This window comes from Lynx rufus, unplaced genomic scaffold, assembly GCF_022079265.1.
Source record: "Lynx rufus isolate CCGP_SWC_20201006 ecotype Redwood Valley unplaced genomic scaffold, mLynRuf1.p SCAF_2, whole genome shotgun sequence".
NCBI classification, from domain to species: Eukaryota; Metazoa; Chordata; class Mammalia; order Carnivora; family Felidae; genus Lynx; species Lynx rufus.
Window position 1 is genome coordinate 201,928,691 of NW_025814834.1, and position 19,241 is coordinate 201,947,931.

At 54.5% G+C, this 19,241-nt stretch overlaps 1 protein-coding gene across 3 annotated transcripts in view; it reads left to right on the forward strand.

Annotated features, from left to right (window-relative positions):
* Window positions 1–8,104, forward strand: part of AHDC1 (AT-hook DNA binding motif containing 1) — a 64,367-nt gene extending 56,263 nt beyond the window's left edge. For all 3 annotated transcript variants that reach the window (XM_047084631.1, XM_047084632.1, XM_047084633.1), the window contains one exon: window positions 7,240–8,104. The gene's annotated coding sequence lies outside the window, so the exon portion shown is untranslated. The remainder of the gene's footprint in view (window positions 1–7,239) is intronic.
* The last annotated feature ends 11,137 nt before the right edge of the window (window positions 8,105–19,241 follow it).

Here is a 19,241-nt window from a genome sequence, read left to right on the forward strand (position 1 = left end):
AGCCTCACATCTTGAGCCCCTCGATGCCCGTCCCAGTACCAGGCATAGGGGAAGCAAAGCAGACACGGCTCCTGTCCTCAGAGCTCAGCATCTACCCCAGGAAGCTAAAACCAGTACCTGGTGGAAAGTGGCAGGTGCCCAGACGTAGGGAGAAACAAAGCTTATGTACCAGGAAGGTGGGTGTTAGGGTCAGAATTCATCTTTCAGAACTTCTGGTAAAAAAGGGACACATATCTGTGCTGGGGCCTTCATGCAATGCTGCCTCGCTGACCCTTCACAGCAGGCCAGGAAATGGTTGCACCCTCCCCCTGGCACCCCATCAGAGAATCGAGGAAGCAGGTGCAGCTCTGAACCTTGCCAGGGTATCCACAGTTAGTGAATGGTGTAGTCAGGATTTGAACTCAGTATTGCTTCCCCAGAACCTGGGTACCCTGCCATGCCACTCCCCCTCCAGCCCATGCCACTGACTCACCATCCACCAAATGACAGATTGGACACTCCCTACAAATGTTTCTGGGTCTGACATTTTAAATGGATTTTGAGGTTCTATGGAAGCATTTGAACTTGACCTTGAAAAATAGGCAGGATTTGGACAGCCAGAGACTTGGGGGGGGAGGTGGGGAGGGCATTCCAGGCAGAGGGAACTGTGGGCAAGGGGAGGTCACACCCCACTGTGAGTTAGAAGAGGAAAGCTCAGGGGAGCCAGAGTTGGAAATGTGGGACCCCCTTGGTCAGAGAACTGAGCTGGTGGGACAGAGAGGGAAGGGGTAGGGGGTGGGGAGCGCTTGGGCCCCATCTCCAGTCCCTTAGATGGAAAGCAGAGCCAGGGAGCCTGACTCCACACTGGGCCCTCATGACTGAAGATCAGCCCTACCTAGACCCTGGGGATGGGGATGGGATCAGGAAGGGCCCTCGAAGGTGCTCAGGAATGTCAAGTCTCCCTGTCCTCCCTATTCCCTCTCAGGCCTGGACCTGAGGCCAAGAGAAATGTCACAGGTCTTCCAAGGTTACACCAGCCTGGGGCCTGACCAGAGCAGGAAGCAGTTTCCAACCAAGGCCACTAAGCCAGCCAGGGTCAGGAGGCATGCCCGGACCTGGGCCAGGCCCCGGCTGTTCTGTGCTTTGTCTCTCTGTGTCTTGAAACCTCAAGAGGTCGCTTGATCTTGCCTCCGGCTCTGAGCAAGAAGCCCTCACGTCTGGGGTCAGCCATCTCTCCCCGGCCTCTTGCGAGCTCTTTTTCACACTGTCCTCCCTCCCATCCTATTTCTTGCCTCTCGCACAGCCATTTTCAGGCCAGGCCTTCTCATTCTGAGCCCTCATTTCCTGGAAATATAATCTCTCTGTGAACATGCCCTCTCATGCTCCTCCTCCCCCATTTCCCCACATCCCTGTGGACCCGGAAGAACCTGAGGGGGTGAGGCCCTGAAATGGGAGGATCGTGGCAAGGAGCATGCGTGTAGGTGCAGACCAGCCTCCGTGCAGGGCCTGGTTCCATCCCTTACCAGTTATGTGACCTGGTGAGTCACATCACCTTGCTGCATATCTTGTAGAATTCATGAGATTACCCCTGAAGCCCTTAGCCCGGTCCCTGGCACACAATAGGCACGTAGCCAGTGGTTGGTAAATGCGTGGATAAATGCCTCCCACCTTCTGAATTCTGTCACCCAGTCTATGTGACACACACACACACCTCTGACCCTTTCCTCCTTGCTCCGGACTTTGTAGCCAGGCTTCCTTCACCTGCTGTCCCTGCTGTCTCCTAGGAAGGATTTTGTATCTAGTGTGGGTTTGGGGCCTTTGGTGGGAGGCTGTGAAACAAACACCGCCTAGTTTTTGGCCGATTCGTCCCTGGAGAGGGGAGTGGTGCAGAGACAAGGTAAGTCACAGGCTCCCCCCCAAGGCCTCTGAAGCCTGATGGGCAACGGGACCCAGACTTCTAAATGACCCAGGTCAGCTAGACACGCTTCCCATGCGGTTCTTCGCACCAGTCCCCTCTCTCAGTGCAGATCATCTGAAAAAGATAGCCTTGTGACTTTGTAATACATCGTGGTTTTTTTTTCTCCCAGCAGATTTTCCATCTTTGTCATCATGACTTTTGCTGCCATAGTGCCCTCTATGCTAGAGGGCAAGGGGACGTAGGTTAATTCTGTGTTCAGCACACACGAGCCAGCCACACCTGCCCTGGGCCAGGTATTGCATCTGGTGCTGAGGATACCACTGAACGAGACAAGCAATGTCCTGCCCTCATGGAGTTTACAGCCTATAAACAGGTGTTCATTGAAAGCCTCCATGTGGGCATCACTCTCCAGGGCAAGGACTGAAACAGTCCCACCGGATATACCAGGGGCCGCCCTCCTGAACCCTGAGCAGGGCGAGCAGCAAGAGCTTCCTGGAGGCAGAAAATGGGTCTTGAACAAATTTCAGGCTCCAGAAGCTGTAGCCTTGGGTCAGTGCAACCAGTGCCTGCCACATCTCTGCCCTAAGTCCTGCCCCCAGCCCGAGTGCATTCTCCCCTTTGTGGCCACCAAAGTGCTTGCTCAGCATTTCTGGATGCATGGTGTCTGGAGCCCCCTCCCCGCCAAATATTTACTGGATGAATTAATTCAAGTACATTTGCTCCTGTGACTCCGTTGCTTAACATCTTTTGATTGCATCCTCTCCACTCTTACAAAATAAAGGCCCAGCTACCTAGCCTGGTATTCCAGGTAGTCAGGTCTTTTTCGTCTCTGACCCCCTCACACACTCTCCCTTTCCAGCCCTAGAATGTGGAATTAGGAGGGAGCTTTCCGGGGCAGCCTTTCCCCAGGGTACCCTGTGCCTTTCCTCTGGCTGTCCCTGGCCTGGGCTGCCCTTTCCTGCCTACCATCCATCTCCCACCTGTCAGTTCCTATCTTTCATTCAGACATCACCTCCTCCAAGAAGTGTTCCAGGATCCTTCCCAGGCGCACTTAATCTCTAGCCTTTTATGCATCCATGACAGCCCTTCCTGGGAATGTCCTCCTTATCACGTCCTCATCGGCTCCTTTAGACTGGCTGCTTGTCTCTGTGCATGTTCCCTGCCTTCCCTGATGTCTCATCGTGCCTGGGACATTGTTTTTTGCCTTGAGTCAAAGAGGAGCATGTACAAAGCAAAACAAAACAAAAACCAAAGAGGAGCATGTAGACCATAGAGAATTGAGAGAGGGAAAGGTGAGCACTGGGAGTCGGTAGGAGACCATCTCTCTCCCCCTTGCTGTCCTCACATAGGTTCCTAAGATGGGGCAGGGGAGGGGTGTATGAATAAACCAGTCTGAACTCTGCAGGCTAACTAGGTTTTTGGAGTTCTCCAAGTACAACCCCACCCAGTTTACAGACAGGGAGGGGGACTCGCCCAAAGACACAACAGCCACCCTAGCAGGAAGCATGGAATGACAGAGCCAGGAGGGGCCCTTGGGGATCACTCGGTCACGTGCCCAACATATACACATCGCTAGTGCCCGCCTGCGGAGTCACCTCTGACCAGGAAGGCAGAGAGTACGGGTGTTGGGTATAGAGCCTCCTAGGACTGGTAAGCAGTGTGCAGCAGCGAGGTGGGAGATACACACAAGCTTGGTGGGTGACCATGGATACGAACCCTATTTGGTCCCCATAGCCTCCCCCTCTATGCCCAGCAGTAGAGGAAGTGGGGAAAGATCCCTAAGGAGAGAATGGCTGGCAGAGCCAGAATTTAAGGAGTGCCTATGGTCACTAGTGGACACAGATTTTGAAAAAAATGTTCTGGAGTGGGGAGGAGAGCCACACCCACACCCTATAGCCAGTCCATCCCGCCAGACTGTCTCCCATCTGGCAAGTGTGGTCTGAGCCCCAGGGAAGCAGTATCCTCTCTACATTTGAGGGACTCACAGGCCTGACTTTGCCTGAAGATGTCAGAGGGGTTGCCTTTGGGCAACTGTGGTTTGCCTCTAACCCCTTTTCTTTGGGGCCTGAAGATCTCTTCCATTACCTATTCAACCCCCAATTTTACATAGAAACTGAAGCCCAGAGAGGGAAAGGGCTTGCCCTGGGTCACACAGCAAATCAGTCTCTCAAACTTCCATGCATTCTGTGTGCCTTCTGCTCCACTGCCTTGTTTGGTGTTGAGACCCCCTCCTGGAGGGCAGAGACCAGAAGGGGGGGGTTAGACCAGGGCTCACAGCCTGGCAGTTAGTTCGTGTGAATACATGTCTGCTGGTTGCTTAAACGAAAACACAAAACATGTGCTCCTTTGCGGGGAAGAGCAGCTGGACAGCCTGATATCTGCATGATCTGCAGCACTGTGAATCCCTGCTCTGCTATCCCTCCATGCTCCCAGTGCCAGCCCCTACTGACCGGCAGAGACCATTTCATGCCTTGGCACCTCGGACTCCAGTAAAACTGCTGGAGCGCGAGGACTCAGTGGAACGTGGTTCTGCAGTTGTTCAGTATGGAGGCACTAAAAGGTTAAGTCTCATGAACAATGGCTGGTGTCCTGGGGCGCCAGGTGCATGCTGGCACTGGGGATGTAGAGGCACCACACACAGGTCTCTGCCCTGGAGGAGCGTGGAAGGGAATGACAAGTGCACCAGTAGCTATGGTAACAGGGTGGTCTAAGGAGGCGTCCTGGAGATGTGCAAGACCTGAGCTGGACCTTGACATGCTGATTGGACTTACACTGGTCGTCGCTCTGGCATTGGGTCGGCACATATTCTTGACGCCGGCATGTGCTGGGCGCTGCGCTCAGCAGTGAGTTGAAGAGCCATAGTCCCTCCTGCCAAAGCTGGGTTGGGTGCCCCCCTCTGTGCTCCCTGAACCCCCACCCCCACCCCCACCAACGGCTGCCTTTAGCACAGCCCCCATCTCCCGACATTTGTAAATTGCCTGCTTTGGGGGTCGGCTTTGCTTCAGTGTCTGCTCTGCTCTGCTCTGCTCAGATCTGTCTCCTCTGCCTTGTCCCCAGTGCCCAGCACAGGGCCGCCTGGCATGGCAGCATTCGTTTTGTTTTGTAGAAGTCAGGGTTCTACATGGCTACAGCATCCTCCCTTCTCCTCGCTCAGGAACCTCTGGTTTTGATTCTCTCCCCATCCCCCAGATTCTGGCCCATTCCCGAAAGCTGGGGAGGGCAGAGGGAGGAGGAAGGTGAGACAGCGAGGGCTGAGCCGAGGGGTGAGAAAGCCTCCCTGCTGCCTGGCCGCCGGCACCACGGGAATGGTTCTGGCAGGAGCTGCCTGCTGGGCTGAGATCACCATGGAGACCTGGCTTGGAGAGGGTCACTGGCAGTGGCTAAGGGCCGGAGGGGGCGGGGGTGACAGGGATTTGTGCAGAGGCTCCCAGCCTGCCCCGGGGCCCTTAGGGGGAGCAGAGAAGACTGGGGTTTGGTATGGTCCACTTGCTGAGTGGTTTGGAGCAGCTGGTCCTGAATCTCCCCCTCACTTGTCACCCCAGCACACTATACCCGTCTCCCCAACGGCGGTTCCTCAGCTTGCCAGCTGTTCCTCAACTGCAGCAAGGCTGCCCTACAGATAGGTACCCCCAGGCCCCAGCTGAACCCACCCGTTCCCCCAGATACAGTAGTCCTGTGCCCTCGTGGATGCCCTGCTTATCCCTACAGCTGTTCCTGTTTGTCACCCTAACTGGAGAACTGACATCCATTCCCAGCAGCATCCCCTGCCCCAAGAGCTGCTCTCCCACCGTTCACCCTAGTTCTAACACAGCTGCCCCCTGACAGGCGCACCCCGTCCCCCTGCGGCTGATCCACCACCCTCCCTCACTGCAGGGGACCTGACGGCTTCACGGGCTGCAGCTCCTGCCCTTCCCCTCCCGCCTCTGCTTGCTGCCTGCCTGGGTGATACACCGGGATGGGGGCTGCCCCAGCCTTGTGAGAGCCCACCTGGCTCCCCTGGCCCTGGGGGGAGTCCTGGCAAGTCCAGCCTCAGGACAAAAGTCTTCCCCAGGGCCGACTGCCCAGCAGACAGCAGCCGAGGCTGAGCAGAATTTAAATGTGGCCCTGTTGCGAAGGGAAGCCAAGAAAGGACAAGGGAGGAAAGGCTTTCTGTGGCCGCCTGTTTCCTGCAGGGGTGGGGGAGGGAGGACGGCCCGCTGAGGGGTCTTAGAAGGCAGTTTTAGAACCCCCCACCCCTTATTTCTGATGGGATGGGTCACTCACCAAGTGTGGGATGGGAATTTCAGGGCTCTGCGAGGAGGCCCCCAGAACTCAGAAAGTGCCAGGCTAACGACTGCCGGTCTTGAGAATAACCCAGCCCATCCCTGTCCCTCTGGGCATCTTCCCACTTAGCCCCAGCAAAACCTTGGGTTCTGAATGGGAAAGTCTGGAGAAGGGGTACTTCAGACCTCCAATGTCTAGTGATGGTAGAGACTGGGAACTTGGGAGTTTCTGAGCCTCAGGAGGGCGAGGGGTACAGCCAAACACTGATGGTATTGTGCTGGGCAATTTCTTTATTCCTTTATTCAGACAGACTTCCTCCTCACCTCGAGCCTCTGTGAGGAACAGAATAGCATTGGGGGGGGGTGCTGAGAAAGGGTTGGAATTAGAAGAAACGAAAGTGCACGGGTGTGCAGTTCACACCTGTGCTGTGCTCAAGCCCCGTCTTCCCCACCGTGTCCTTCCTCAGAACAATTCCTAAACTCATTGTTGGACGAGGAAACTGAGGCTTGGGGCACCTAGCTGGCCCAGGTCCCAGGAAAATAATAACGACTTGTAATTAGGATCCTTTATTATGTTTTATGTACCAGGGTTAATCTACCTTAAACCACTGAATCCTCCCAGCAAACACATGGGCTGGTTTCATTATCCCCTTTTTTACAGATGAGCAAACTGAGGCTCCTAGAGATTCACCGACTTGCTCAACGTTATAGAGCTATCCGGTAGTAGTGCTAGCATTTGAACTTGGTTGTGTCTGACTCAGGAGCCCAAGTTCTTAACCAACTGCACTGCCTGGAGCCCTGACTCCTCTCCTTTACCTCTCAGTGGTACGGGCCTTAGATATGAACCTATTTTACAGATGGGGAAACTGAGTTCAGAGAAGGCCAGAAGCAGTCATTGTCGCCGGGGCGGTGGGGGCGGGGGTACTCTTTGGAGTTTTCTGGGAGAAGGAACGATGTCATTAGCTTCTCCCAGGATGCTGGTAGGAAGTGGGTGGGGGGTCCCACTCTTAACATCCCTGTTCTCAGAATTCCATGTCTGTGCCTACAGCTGACTTCTGCCTCTTTTGTGTTTCTTTGCAGCTTTCAGAAAACCAACGCCAAGACCCCTCCCAGCGTCCACATTGTCCTCCGGCAGGAGCGCCTGCCCCTCTGCCTCCCGCCCCACCCCCCCGGTACCCCTTGCACTCCCACATCCCCCCACCTCTCCCTGCCCATCTCCTCCACGCAGAAGCCGAAGGTGAGCCCTTTCTGCACAAAACCAGCAATTGTAAATACTTTTTAAAAATGTACAAAACTTAAAAACAAAACACAGTTTTAGAAAAAGACAAAAAAAAAAGAGAGAGAGAGAGAGAGCGAGCGTGTGCAAGAGGTTGCGAGCGGGGCCCCGAGGTGTCCAGAGCCCCTGCAAGTATGCACTGAGAAATTTATCTACAGGTCGTTTGACAAAAATGAACAATATCCTATTTATTGTATATACTGTTTTATTATAAATCGTGGATTGTATATTGCATTCTGTAAACCTGCTGTGGTCCCGTGGTGTGCAAATTCGCATGGTAGGGGGGAGGGAGAAGAACCTCTTGCGGGAGCTTTTTTTTTTTCTTTCTTTCTTATTTTTCACTCTTTTGGGTTTTCTCTTCTGTTGTTGTTGTTGTTTTCTGTTTTGGCAGGACACACCCAAAGATCCAAGTTTGTATTAAAAAGAAATGAAAAAAAGCAAAAAAAAAAAAAAAAAAAAAGCCACCTTGTGTCTTGTGAAAGGGGGTGAGTGAGGGTGGATGGAATTGGAAGAGGCGTGGCCGCGTTTTGTCAGGCACTGGTTCCCCAAAGTTGAAATACCTTCATGTGTCCCCTCCCTCTGAGTTCTCCCTTCTGCCTGGGATCAGAGTCAGCTTTGCATCTGGGAACCGCCCCCAGACCCCACTCCCGGATTACCGCCCAGGCCCTGGGTCTCCCTTGCCCCTGGGGTTCCCCAGCCAGCTCCATAGGGCTTCGTGGTCCCTGGTCCATGCATTATGTCCCAGATCCAGGCATTCTGCCTGGTCTTGGTCCTGGGTCTCCCCTGATCCTGAGACCTGTATTCTGTCCCATGCATCAGGACCCCAAAGTACAGGGATGCTTGCCTCTAGGATCCCGTGTTCTCCCCCCAAGTCCTAGGTTTCCTCTCCCTGATGGATCCCTGTTATGAATCAGGTCTTGGGTCTCTCTGCTTCTGGACCCTTTCATTCCATCCTAGATCCCAGGCCTCCTGACTCTAGTCCCTTCATTTGTACTATGTCACCCCAGCCTTTGGGCCCTACAGTTCTACCCTGGTTCAGGGACACCTGTCTTTGAGATACACATTCCATCCTAAACCCAAGAACCCTTGTGGGACACACCCCTTCCCCACAAAGACTGGAGTACGCTTGCTTGCGTATCTCCCATTCACCCCAGGTCTTGGGTCTCCTTGGTCTCCGGGCCCCCCATTTTGCCCCAACACACCTGCATTTGCACACCTGTGCAAATTCCAAAGTTTGACTAAGCCAGTAACCCTGATACTTTTTTTTTTTTTAAGTTTATTTATTTTGAGAGATACAGAGACAGTGTGAGCAGGGGACAGGCAGAGAGGGAGGGAGAGAGAGAGAGAGCGAGAATCCCAAGCAGGCTCCATGCTGCCAGTGCAAAGCCAGATGCAGGGCTTGAACTCAGGAAACTGTGAGATCACGACCTGAGCCAAAACCAAGAGTTGGACACTCAACCAACTGAGCCCCCCAGGCACCCCAACCCTGATATTTCTGCCTTTCTCTCTCCACCCTGAACCCCAAATCCCAGGTCTGTTTCCTCCCAGCTTTTATAAATTTTGTATAAAGAAAACCCATTTCTGGCCTATTTCTGGTGGGCCTGGAAAGGCTAAATTGTTCCCCACTCCCTGACTTTGGGGAGCACTTGGCTGTCCTTGACCGCTTTGGGCTGCCTGGTCTTTAGCAGACCGCTTTTCCCATGGATCCACTTCACGCTGAAGTTCTGTGGAACGTGGCTCTCTGTGTGTCTCCCGCTGAAGATCAAGGAGATCCCAAGGGATGGGCTCCAAATGGCCCAACCCGCAAGGCTCAGGTCTTGAGAGAGTCTGAGGAACCCTTGGTGTGAGGGGGAGAGAGACCCCCCAGCTTCTGGGGACGCCTGTCTGGAGGAGGAGGCCAGAGGATTCAGATGGGGCAGGTAAAACAGTCCCCTAAAAAAAAAAAGTCCCCTAAAACGGCAGCCTCTGTGCTGGATGTGAGGTTTAGCCACCCACCAAGCCCCCTCTAAGCATCCATAAAACTCAGAAGAAGACACTGTCGCCTCACTGCACGGCGAGGCGAAGGCAGCAACACTGAGCTCAAGGCTACATTCCAGTATGGCGCTGCAAATGGGGGCAGGGAGCAGTAAGACCCAGTAGGAGCCTGGAAGGGGGTCTTTGTTACCTGAGGAGTAAACAGCACGTGCAAAGGCCTGGGAGGTGGGGGCGGGGCAGGCAGAAGCCACACATCTTAGGTCGTTTTGGAGCAGACGCTGTGTGTGGAGGGGAGAGGACAGGGAGAGGGCTTTGACAAGGTCACTCTGGAGCCCGGTGGAGGCTCTTTGGAGTAGGTGGCATGGATGGAACCAGTGGGGGAGGCGAGAGAAGCTTGTTTTCAGCCCCACGAATTGCCTGCAGGGAGAAAATAAGTGTGTTCAGTGCTGCTGAGAAAGCAGAAGAAGCTTGGGAACGCTGTCCAGGTGGGGCTGGCTTGGGAGAGGTTGGGGGAGGGGGCTGAGGGCTGGGGGGCGGGGTACGGAGGGTGCCCAGAGGAGTTTCGGTGAGGTAAGGGGGCAGTAGGGAGAATTCAGTGGAAGGGACTGGGGGCTCTACTTGAAATGGGGAGGGAGGGCAGTGAAGGCTTGTGTGCCCAGGAATTGGTGGGGGTGGGGAGGGAAGACCCAGGAAGGAAATGGAAGTTTAGGGAGGTGATTATAGCCCAGGAGGGGGCTCATTAACTTGAAGAGGGTTTTGGAGAAAGGATGGGGATTCACTGCCAAGAATAGAGCTACGGTTTCTGGGATGGGAGGGAGACTTGGAGAGCAAGCTCCTGGAAAGTGAAAGTGGGGGGCGACGTGAGAATGGGAGCACAGGGAGGGAAAGGGTCTCAGTCTTGAGGTTTAGTAAGGGGTGAGGAGGGCAGAGGTGTATTTTGGAGAGCAGACTCGGGAGATCTGCCAGGGCCAAGGGCCCGGCCTTTGGGATGGAAGTCTCTCCGACCCCGTCCAGGTGGGTAGGGCAGGGATGGGGGTCACCCTATTTTAATCTGTTCTTTTCAGAAATTTTGGCCTCACCACAGTCACAGCCCTGCACCTGATTCCAGAAAGCATCAAGGCAATGCGGCTCAAAGATGTTTGGGGGTCAGCACTGTTGTTGGATACTTCCCTGAAGTTTGTGTTCCTCAAAACAATCCTTGAGGTAGAGAATTTACTCGCCTCATTTATAGATGAGAAAATAGGTTCGAGACAGAGAGTAAGTGACTTGTCCAAGACCACATGAGAAGTGGGCAGAAGTAGTGTGTCTCAGAGCCCTTGGTCTTGTCTTTTCTTTTCTTTTCTTTTCTTTTCTTTTCTTTTCTTTTCTTTTCTTTTCTTTTCTTTTCTTTCTTTTCTTTTAGTCCTTGGTCTTCCATAACAATTTAAATTAAGAAAAAAATCTTGCTTGAAAAATTCACTCAAGGGACACCTGGGTGGCTCAGTTGGTTAAGCATCCGACTTCGACTCAGGTCTTGATCTCACAGTTCACGGGTTCCTGCCCTGAGTCGGGCTGTGTGCTAAGGGCTTGGAGCCTGGAGCCTGCTTCAGATTCTGTCTCCCTCTCTCTGCCCCTCCCCCATCCATGCTCTGTTTCTGTCTCAAAAATAAACATAAAGAAAAAATTTTTTAATTCAAAGTCTAAATAAATATAGGAAATGATTTATGTACCAGGTACTGTTCTAAACTCTATATATAAAATTCATTCCATGTCCACAACAATTCTATGACAAGGCTTTATTGTAATGATTATTATCCTGTTTTATAGAAGGAACCTCAAGTGCAGAGAGGTAAAGACCACTCAGTGAGTAAATAGTAATCCCAGAGTTCAAACCCAAGTAATCTGGTTTGGGAGTCAGCTTCGATGTACTGTTAAAAGTGAAAACCCACTCTACCCACATCCCTGGTAATAACCTATGTGTCAACATTTTCAGGTCCATTCATCTAGATCAATGTTTCTCAGCCCAGAAAGTCTGATTTCATTGGGCTGGATGGGTCCTGGGTAATGGGATTTTTAAAAGCTACCCTGGTGATTCTAATGTGCAAAGTTCAGAATCTCTAATCCAGCTATTGTGCTGAGTGTTTACACACAAGTACCCACCTGTGTGCACACACCTATATATATATTTTTTTAATGTTTATTTTATTTTTGAGAGAGAGAGAGACAGACAGACAGAGTGCGAGCCGGGGAGGGGCAGAGAGAGAGGGAGACACAGAATCCGAAGCAGGCTCCAGGCTCCGAGCTGTCAGCACAGAGCCCGACAGGGGGCTCGAACACACGAACTGTGAGATCATGACCTGAGCCGAAGTCGGACGCCCACCCGACTGAGCCAGCCAGGCGCCCCTGCACACACCTATAGTTAATGTGTTGTCCTAGGTGTTCGTAAGATGTACACATCTTATGTACACATAAGAAGAAGATGTGTACATCTTATGTACACATAAAAAGTATGTGTACACTGTGGTATCCATTAGTGTTTTTCACTGAGTGGCTGTAAATTACTATGGGTTTTCTGAGTGACTGTTAGAGACACTGTAAACACATTCATTCAACAAATATTTCTTAAGCACCTACAAGATTCCAGGCAATGGCCTAGGCATTTGGGGATATAACAGTGAACAAAACAGATGGGGTCTCTGCCTTTGAGTGCATAGTCTGTTGGAATTGACAGATTTGGTCTTATGTCTTTGCCTGTCTGTGGCAGGGGGGTAGCTGCCCTTGGAGGTTGCTGAAGGGTGAATGGCTGGCTGGGAGAGCTTAGGAAGGTGAGATTTGCTAGTTGGCTGTGTGCATGGTGGCCTTTCTAGCCCTACGTGCAAATATGTTAGAGAAGGAGACATAGGGCATGTTTCTGGGTTTGAATGAGTGTGGCTGGCTGTGTGGCATGTGTGTAAGGATGTGCATGATCTGGGCCTGTGAAAATGTAGGCAACAGCACGAAGAGAGCATGATAGGGAAGGCTGCGTGCAAGGTAGGCAGGCACCAGCCCAGGACTGCACACAGGTGGTGGCACATGCACACACACGCGCATACAGCCAGCAGCTGCAAGAAGGAGGCTGGTTTCCAGTCCCGGGGCACAGACTCCCAGGACCCGGAGAACTCTGCTTTGGGTATGTGGAGGAGGCACAGCTGGGGCTGGAAAGTCTAGAGTGGGAGGGAGGGAGGCTGGGGAGCCACATCCTTGATCTCTGGTCTGTTTCAGCAGTTCCGGACTTGGTGCTCTGGGTCTTTGTGTGACTCTGGGTCTCCCTCTCTCTGATGTCTGGATATTGGCATCATTCTCCCTCTTCTGGGTCTTGGGCTCTGAGGCTGATCACATGACTCTGGGTCACCACCTCTCCAGCCTACTTGGCTCTCTGTGTCCCCTCTCTAAGTCTGTCTCTGCCTCCCTGTCTGACTCTGTCTCCGTGTCCTTCCTTGTCCTTGCCAGGTGGGGGGAGGGGGTCCAGTGCTCAGGGAGCAGGTGTCAGCTCACTCAGGCAGCAGGGAGTGAAGCCAAGGAGGGCACAGAGCCAGCAGCCCCTGGACACACAGCCACACTCCAGGACACACTCAGGGCGCTCACAGGAATGCACAATGACATACATGGAGAGATGGGTTCTCAGGGACATACATACAGGTGCACAATTCAACACACAGCTAAGCCCAGAAACACAAGGATGCCAGACAAGATCATATGCAGATAGCAAGGGATCACGCACACACACACACACACACACGCACAGGCAAATACTTATTCAGGCACACACCAGAACAGTCCCATGCACATCTGGGACATTCTTCCAGAGAAAAACCCAGAGCCACGGGCACACAAACGGATACAAACACACACACACTTTCAGGCATGTGCAGGCACACAGGCTCAAAGATAACAAACACGATCACACGCTCGTACACAGATGTACAAAGACACAAGTACACTCAGTTACACCTGGGCTATCATACACCCAGTGCCACATACGTTCGAGATAGGGAGGTAAATGAGCACGGAGAGGCAAATACCCTCAAGGACAACCAGAGACGGAGGCACAACAGGCACACTGAGGGACACACCCAGGCACAGGCAAGAACATCCTCAGGTACATACAACCCCCCCTCGGGGGCTCACTCCGGAGCACCTGGGGACACGCCCACAGGCGGCCGGAGCCTGCGGGGACTGGGGGGGGGGGGGGCGGAGGAAGCAGGGCGGCCTCAGCGCACCTGGCGCCCAGGGCTCGAGCCCCCAGGCGCCCGGAGCGTGCGTGCCCGTGCGTGCGTGCGTGCGTGCCCGCCCGTGCGCGCCGCCACCTGTGGGAGGAGAGGTGCGCTCTGCGCCCGGGGCTGCCCGGCTGGCGCGGCGCGGGGGGAGCGGTTGCCATGGCGCGCAGAGCGCGGCCGCATACTAATGGAGAGGCCACGGGCGCTGCCCCCTTGCCGGCCCGGCTCCCTCCTCCCGCTCCTTCCTTCAGGCACTACGAAGTCACCCCGCTGGCGCCCCCCCCCCCCACTCAAAGGGCCGGAGACCTGGGGGCTCTCGGGAGGCCCCGGGCTCCGGGACCCTCGCCTCCCCCAGTGCCCCAGAGAAGGCCCAGGCCGGGTGCAAAGAGGGCCGAGGGAAGGCCTGGGGGGCTGCCCTGCCTGGGTGCGGGCACCGAAGGGGCACGGGAGCTGGGAGCGCAGGTGCCGCCTTGGAATGGGGGTGGCTATCCTGGGAGGGTGGGAAATAAAAGGGGGAACGTAACCCTTTTGTTGCCCGAGCGCCCCCCCCCCCAGTCTGTCTTCCCCAGGCTTGACTGGGGAGGGGGAGGAGACTTGACCAATTCTTGTACAATCCACACCCCTCTCTCTATCTGCTTCCAGCATCTCTCCGGTTTTGGCCTGACCTACAGGGGAGGGAGGGCGCATCACTTCACCGCCACTCCAGTTCTGCCCAGAGTCTGACTGGTGATGTGGCGGTGTGCACTGAGGACTGAGGGGAAGGGGGCAGTGGCACCGGAATGGTTAACACCTCCCCGTTACCTCCATCCCAGTCCTAGAGTCCCCCTTTCGTACAACCTTAACCCCTACCCTCTTAGCCCCACTGTTTTAATTGGCTTGGAGGGGCACGGGCGGTACCCTGGGGTGGGGGGGTGGGGAGCCAACAGAGGGTTTGCAGGTAGAGACGGTGGGAGGGGGGGCCTAATGGGGGGGAGCCAGGCGGTTGCCTAGCAACCCCACAGCTGTCTGTTGACCTAGAAGAAGCTGCGCTGTCTTGACACAGCTGGTGTTTACATGTAACCGAGGCTCTGGCTTAGCGCTTGCTTGGAGGAAAGCTGAGGCAGGGCCCTTGTGGCAGCCTGGCCCCGGCCCCCGGCTGTGGTGGGCTCCGTGCCTGCCTGCCCTCTCTGCTTCAGCTCCCACCTCAAGTCCAAAAGGAGAGAGAGTGGGAGGGCAGATCTCAGAGCTGGAGGCTTTGGATCTGGGGAAAGTTGATGGACACACACACACACACACACACACACTCAACCTGAGGCCTTTAACACAGCAATGGTGGGAGAGACTAAGAAAGGGACAGGGGAGCGGGTGCCGAGTTTATGCACAGATTTCAACCCACGCACAAGAACACCAACATTCACAGGGACACACGAACGTTACGGACCCACAAAATCAAACTGACCTGGGCACACGCACACATAGGCACAGACGTGGCCATTGACATGATGGCATCCAGACAGACACACAGTAACACAGTAATCAAATGACTGAAACCCTGACACGACACGCAGACATCTTGATACAGAGGATAAACAGGCGCTGACCGTCTGACAGAGACACAAACACACTGACGCATATACAGAAACCCCCACGTGTTAACACCAGCACCTCTCACGTTAACACAGTTTATTCCAGCTGGAGTTTGCGGGTCTACATTATGACCCACGTACAGAGTCACCCGCATGCACACAGAGAAACCCACGACTCCCCAACCCCTTATTGATTGCCCGAGGCAGACAGCCACTGACATAGTCAAAGACACACCCAGGAGCCCAACGTGTGAGGAGGCACAGGTCGCTGAAAGACCACGGGCCCTGACATGTCCCACCCGCACCCACACAAATACCTGTAGCACAAACACATGCCGGCCTAGGGTGTGGGCAGAGCTGAGACTCCTCCCGGCCCACAGCCCGAGTATCAGCAGATGTGCCTTGGGGTCAGAGAGCCCTAGAGGCGCCAGGCCCAGGGCCAGATGAACCCATACGTCCTGTGCTGTGCACCTGACCCTCAGCTCTAGGGAGAAAACCGCCAGCTCTTTTGCCGGAAGCCCCCAGACGGAAGGAAGAGATCCAGCTCACCCCCAGGAGTCCCTGTCTGAAGCTCTGTCCTCTGGAGCCCCTGGACTGACAAAAGAGGCACTGTCCTGTTCAGATGAGCCCCAGTCTGATGGAGGCCATATTGCCCTCCCAGGCGGCTCTGGACACCACGAACACACACACACACACACACACACACACACACACACACACACTAGCATGTGGCAGCTCCTGGGGGGTTCTCGAGGGCTTCCTGATAGAGGTGAGCCCGGGGCCTGGCTTTGGAGCCCAAGAAGTGGGGGAGGGAGTGTGCTGAGGAGGGCCTCCCTGTCTTACCCCATACCCCGCCCCTCATCCAGCAGTTCCTCCTCCCCCCAGGGCCCAAGGGGCCTGCTGGGGCCCCACAGCCCCATCAGCCCAAGCAGTGAGCAGAGGAGGAGAGCGGATATTTTTAGCTTCTCTGCCACTGACATTTCGCAGCAGGCGACCTGGGGTGAAGCTGAGTGAGTGCTGAAGGCTGGGAGAAGCCGACTGCGCCTTCCCGCCCCCCCCCCACCCTGCACACACACTCACAACTGTGCGCTGCACGCACACAGCCGCATCCCTCGACACCCCAACGTTCACATAAGGGGCACAGCTTTAGGGACGCAGTCACACCGAGGCACGCACACACGCACACGTGCACACACTCGGTTCGCGTGCCACTGGTGCCAAAAAGCTCACACACCCGGACACAGAATGCATCTGTTCACACACCCGGATGCCCACAGACACAATTCATCCGCATAACACACTTCCCCACACCCGGCCGAGTGTGCGCACACTCGTTTGTCATACACTCAAGAAAGATGGTTTAGTAACTACTGTGTGTTGGCACTATTCTGAACACCGGGGATACTGGGAGCAAAATCGACAGAAATCCTCCAGCCTTCATAGAGTTTATGTTCTGGCAAGGGAAGTTTGACAATAAACAAAAAAATAAATAAGATACTGCTTCAAGAACCGCACCGCTAGCTAACCCAGTCCCCCACGTATACGACCACACATGTGAACAGTTCCCTGACATTCACCACCCCACAAACACACACAGCTTGCACACACAACCTGTAGCTAAGACTCATACAGACAACTCCACCCATGAACCTCACGACGACCACCAGCATGCATATGCTGCCACACACACCTGCAGTTACACACTTCCCATATAAGTACACACGCAGCTCAAACACATGATGCACGTGGACCCGTGCAGCCACACACACACACACACACACACACACACTGTACAGAGCTGTACACACTACACACACAGAACACAGCCTCCACAGGAACATGTAAGTAAGTGCAGAATCGATCCCACAACCCTCTCCCTGCCCCCCCCACACACACATGTGCAGGACCATTCCCTCAAGTAAAATTTCTCTCTGCCCATAACAAACATACACATACACACATTCCCGCAATCCTCCCCCAGCCCAGGGAAGTCCAAGTCTGTTTGCCGTACACGTTCACAGGTATGCACAAAGAGTCCTAGCACACTCACAAGGTCATACGCACCCCAACTCCCACGCCCTAAAGAGGCCCCATACCCCAAGTCAGTTTCATACCCACTGTCCCACCCACAGCCCCTCCCTCCTTTCTCACGAGGCAGATCTGGTCACTGGGCACACACCCCCCCCAGAATGCCCCCGAGACTCCAATTCTGCTGTCCCTGTCCCAGCCCCCAAGGGGCAGGACTCCCTCTGAGGCGCTCAGAGGTGGCCTCTGGTGCCCTGGCTGGAGGTGGAGGCAAAGGAGTCTATGCTTCTCAGATCTGACCCCAGCAACCTCCTTGCCCTCCCCTCTCCTCCTTCCTCTCTCCTCAAATTCCTTTCCTTCCATTTCTCCATCTCCCCATTCCATCTCCCCGGTAGCCCTTGTGCCAGAACCAAATTCTCCTCTTTTCTTCCAGGTTCTGCTGTCCTAGAGAGGACAAAAAAAAAAAAAAAAAAAAAAAAAAAAAGCAAGAGTCATTGTCAAATCCTGAAGTCCTAAGAGGGGGAAAGAGATAAATGGGCCACCAAGAAAAGGGAAGGGTAGGACTGATTGGCCCACTGGCCCATGGATCAGCCTGTACAACAGTCACAGGGAGAAGAGGCCCTGTGTGCCCCGCTCTACTGTGTTACCCTGGAGCAGTTGCCATGCCTCTCTGGGTCTCTCTTCTGCCTCTGCACAAAGAGGGAGTTGCAGTCGATGATTTCTGAAGCAATGAGATTCTCAAAGACACTGCAGTGGTTGTATAAACAGGGAGAAGGCCTGGAGCCTTGGGAGTCTGATTAGAGAAAGGACAGCCCGCTCCCCAGAGGCTCTCCAACCAGAACCCCCTCCTCCCCCTTCTAGGCCTGGGTTCTGAGAGGCCAACAGCACCCCCTGCCCCCCAACACATATAAACACGTGTGCTCCCCTCAACCCCTAGCCATGTCCTTTGCCCTCTGTGGACCACTGGCATCCAGGCTTGTGTATTTGGGGCTCACATTTGGGCTCTGTGCCGTGAGCCAGTCTATGTGTGCACTGTCTGTCTGTCTGTCTGGTTGCCAGCAGCCTTCAGGCGCCAGGAGGGGAGGCAGCAGTCGGGGAGATGGGGGTGGGGAAGGAGGTAGCGTTGACAAGTTCCAATGTCTGGCTTTCCCTCCTGGAAACCCCGAGCTGGGGCTGGCCCCCCCTTCCCTTCCTGTCTCTCTCGCTCAAGCACGTCCCTTCTAAGAGCCCCTCTCTGCAGACACCCCCAGTGGAACCAAGCCCAGATCTGCTGCCAAGAAGGCCGACATTTCTTAGACTTGCCACGTTAAAGGGGCCTGCACAGGCACGCACTCAAATCCCCCCTCCGTGTCCTCCTCCTGCGCACATTCAGACGACCCGAAACACACAAAGACACGGTTGGACACAGCGGCCACCTGTGCACACAGGAGGTAGCACATGGAGCGCATCTGACCCTGGGCTCACAGACAAGTACAAACACGGCCATGTACTCCCCCCTCCTTCCCACACTCAGCTTACCACAGACTCAGAAGCACGCACAGTTTGCAGCACACGGTGCTCACAGACACGCACAAACATAATCACACGCAGGGCCTTGTCGTGCGGAGGAACAAGTGCAAATCCACAGCATATTGTCTCCCCGCCACCGCCACCACCACCATCACCCTGTGCAGATGCAACACGGCAACACAATGCCTGTGCTGCCTGTGACCTTGTACACACGGCCAAGCGTATCAGTCCCACACAGTGATCCCCTGCGTCGCTGTAGATAACCACACTTACAAAGTCTCCTGGGCACAGAGACACGGTGTGCCCACACCATGGACATTTGGAGTAGCCCACACAGTTACACAATGTCCTCCTGGGCACGGACCCACGTCCACGATCGTGAATTGTAGCGCTCCTCTGTGCACACACAACCACCGTCCCTTGGGCACACACGGATGAGCTTAAACTCGCAATTACATCATTATCCTCTTATACACAACAACAAATTCACAGGGGCCC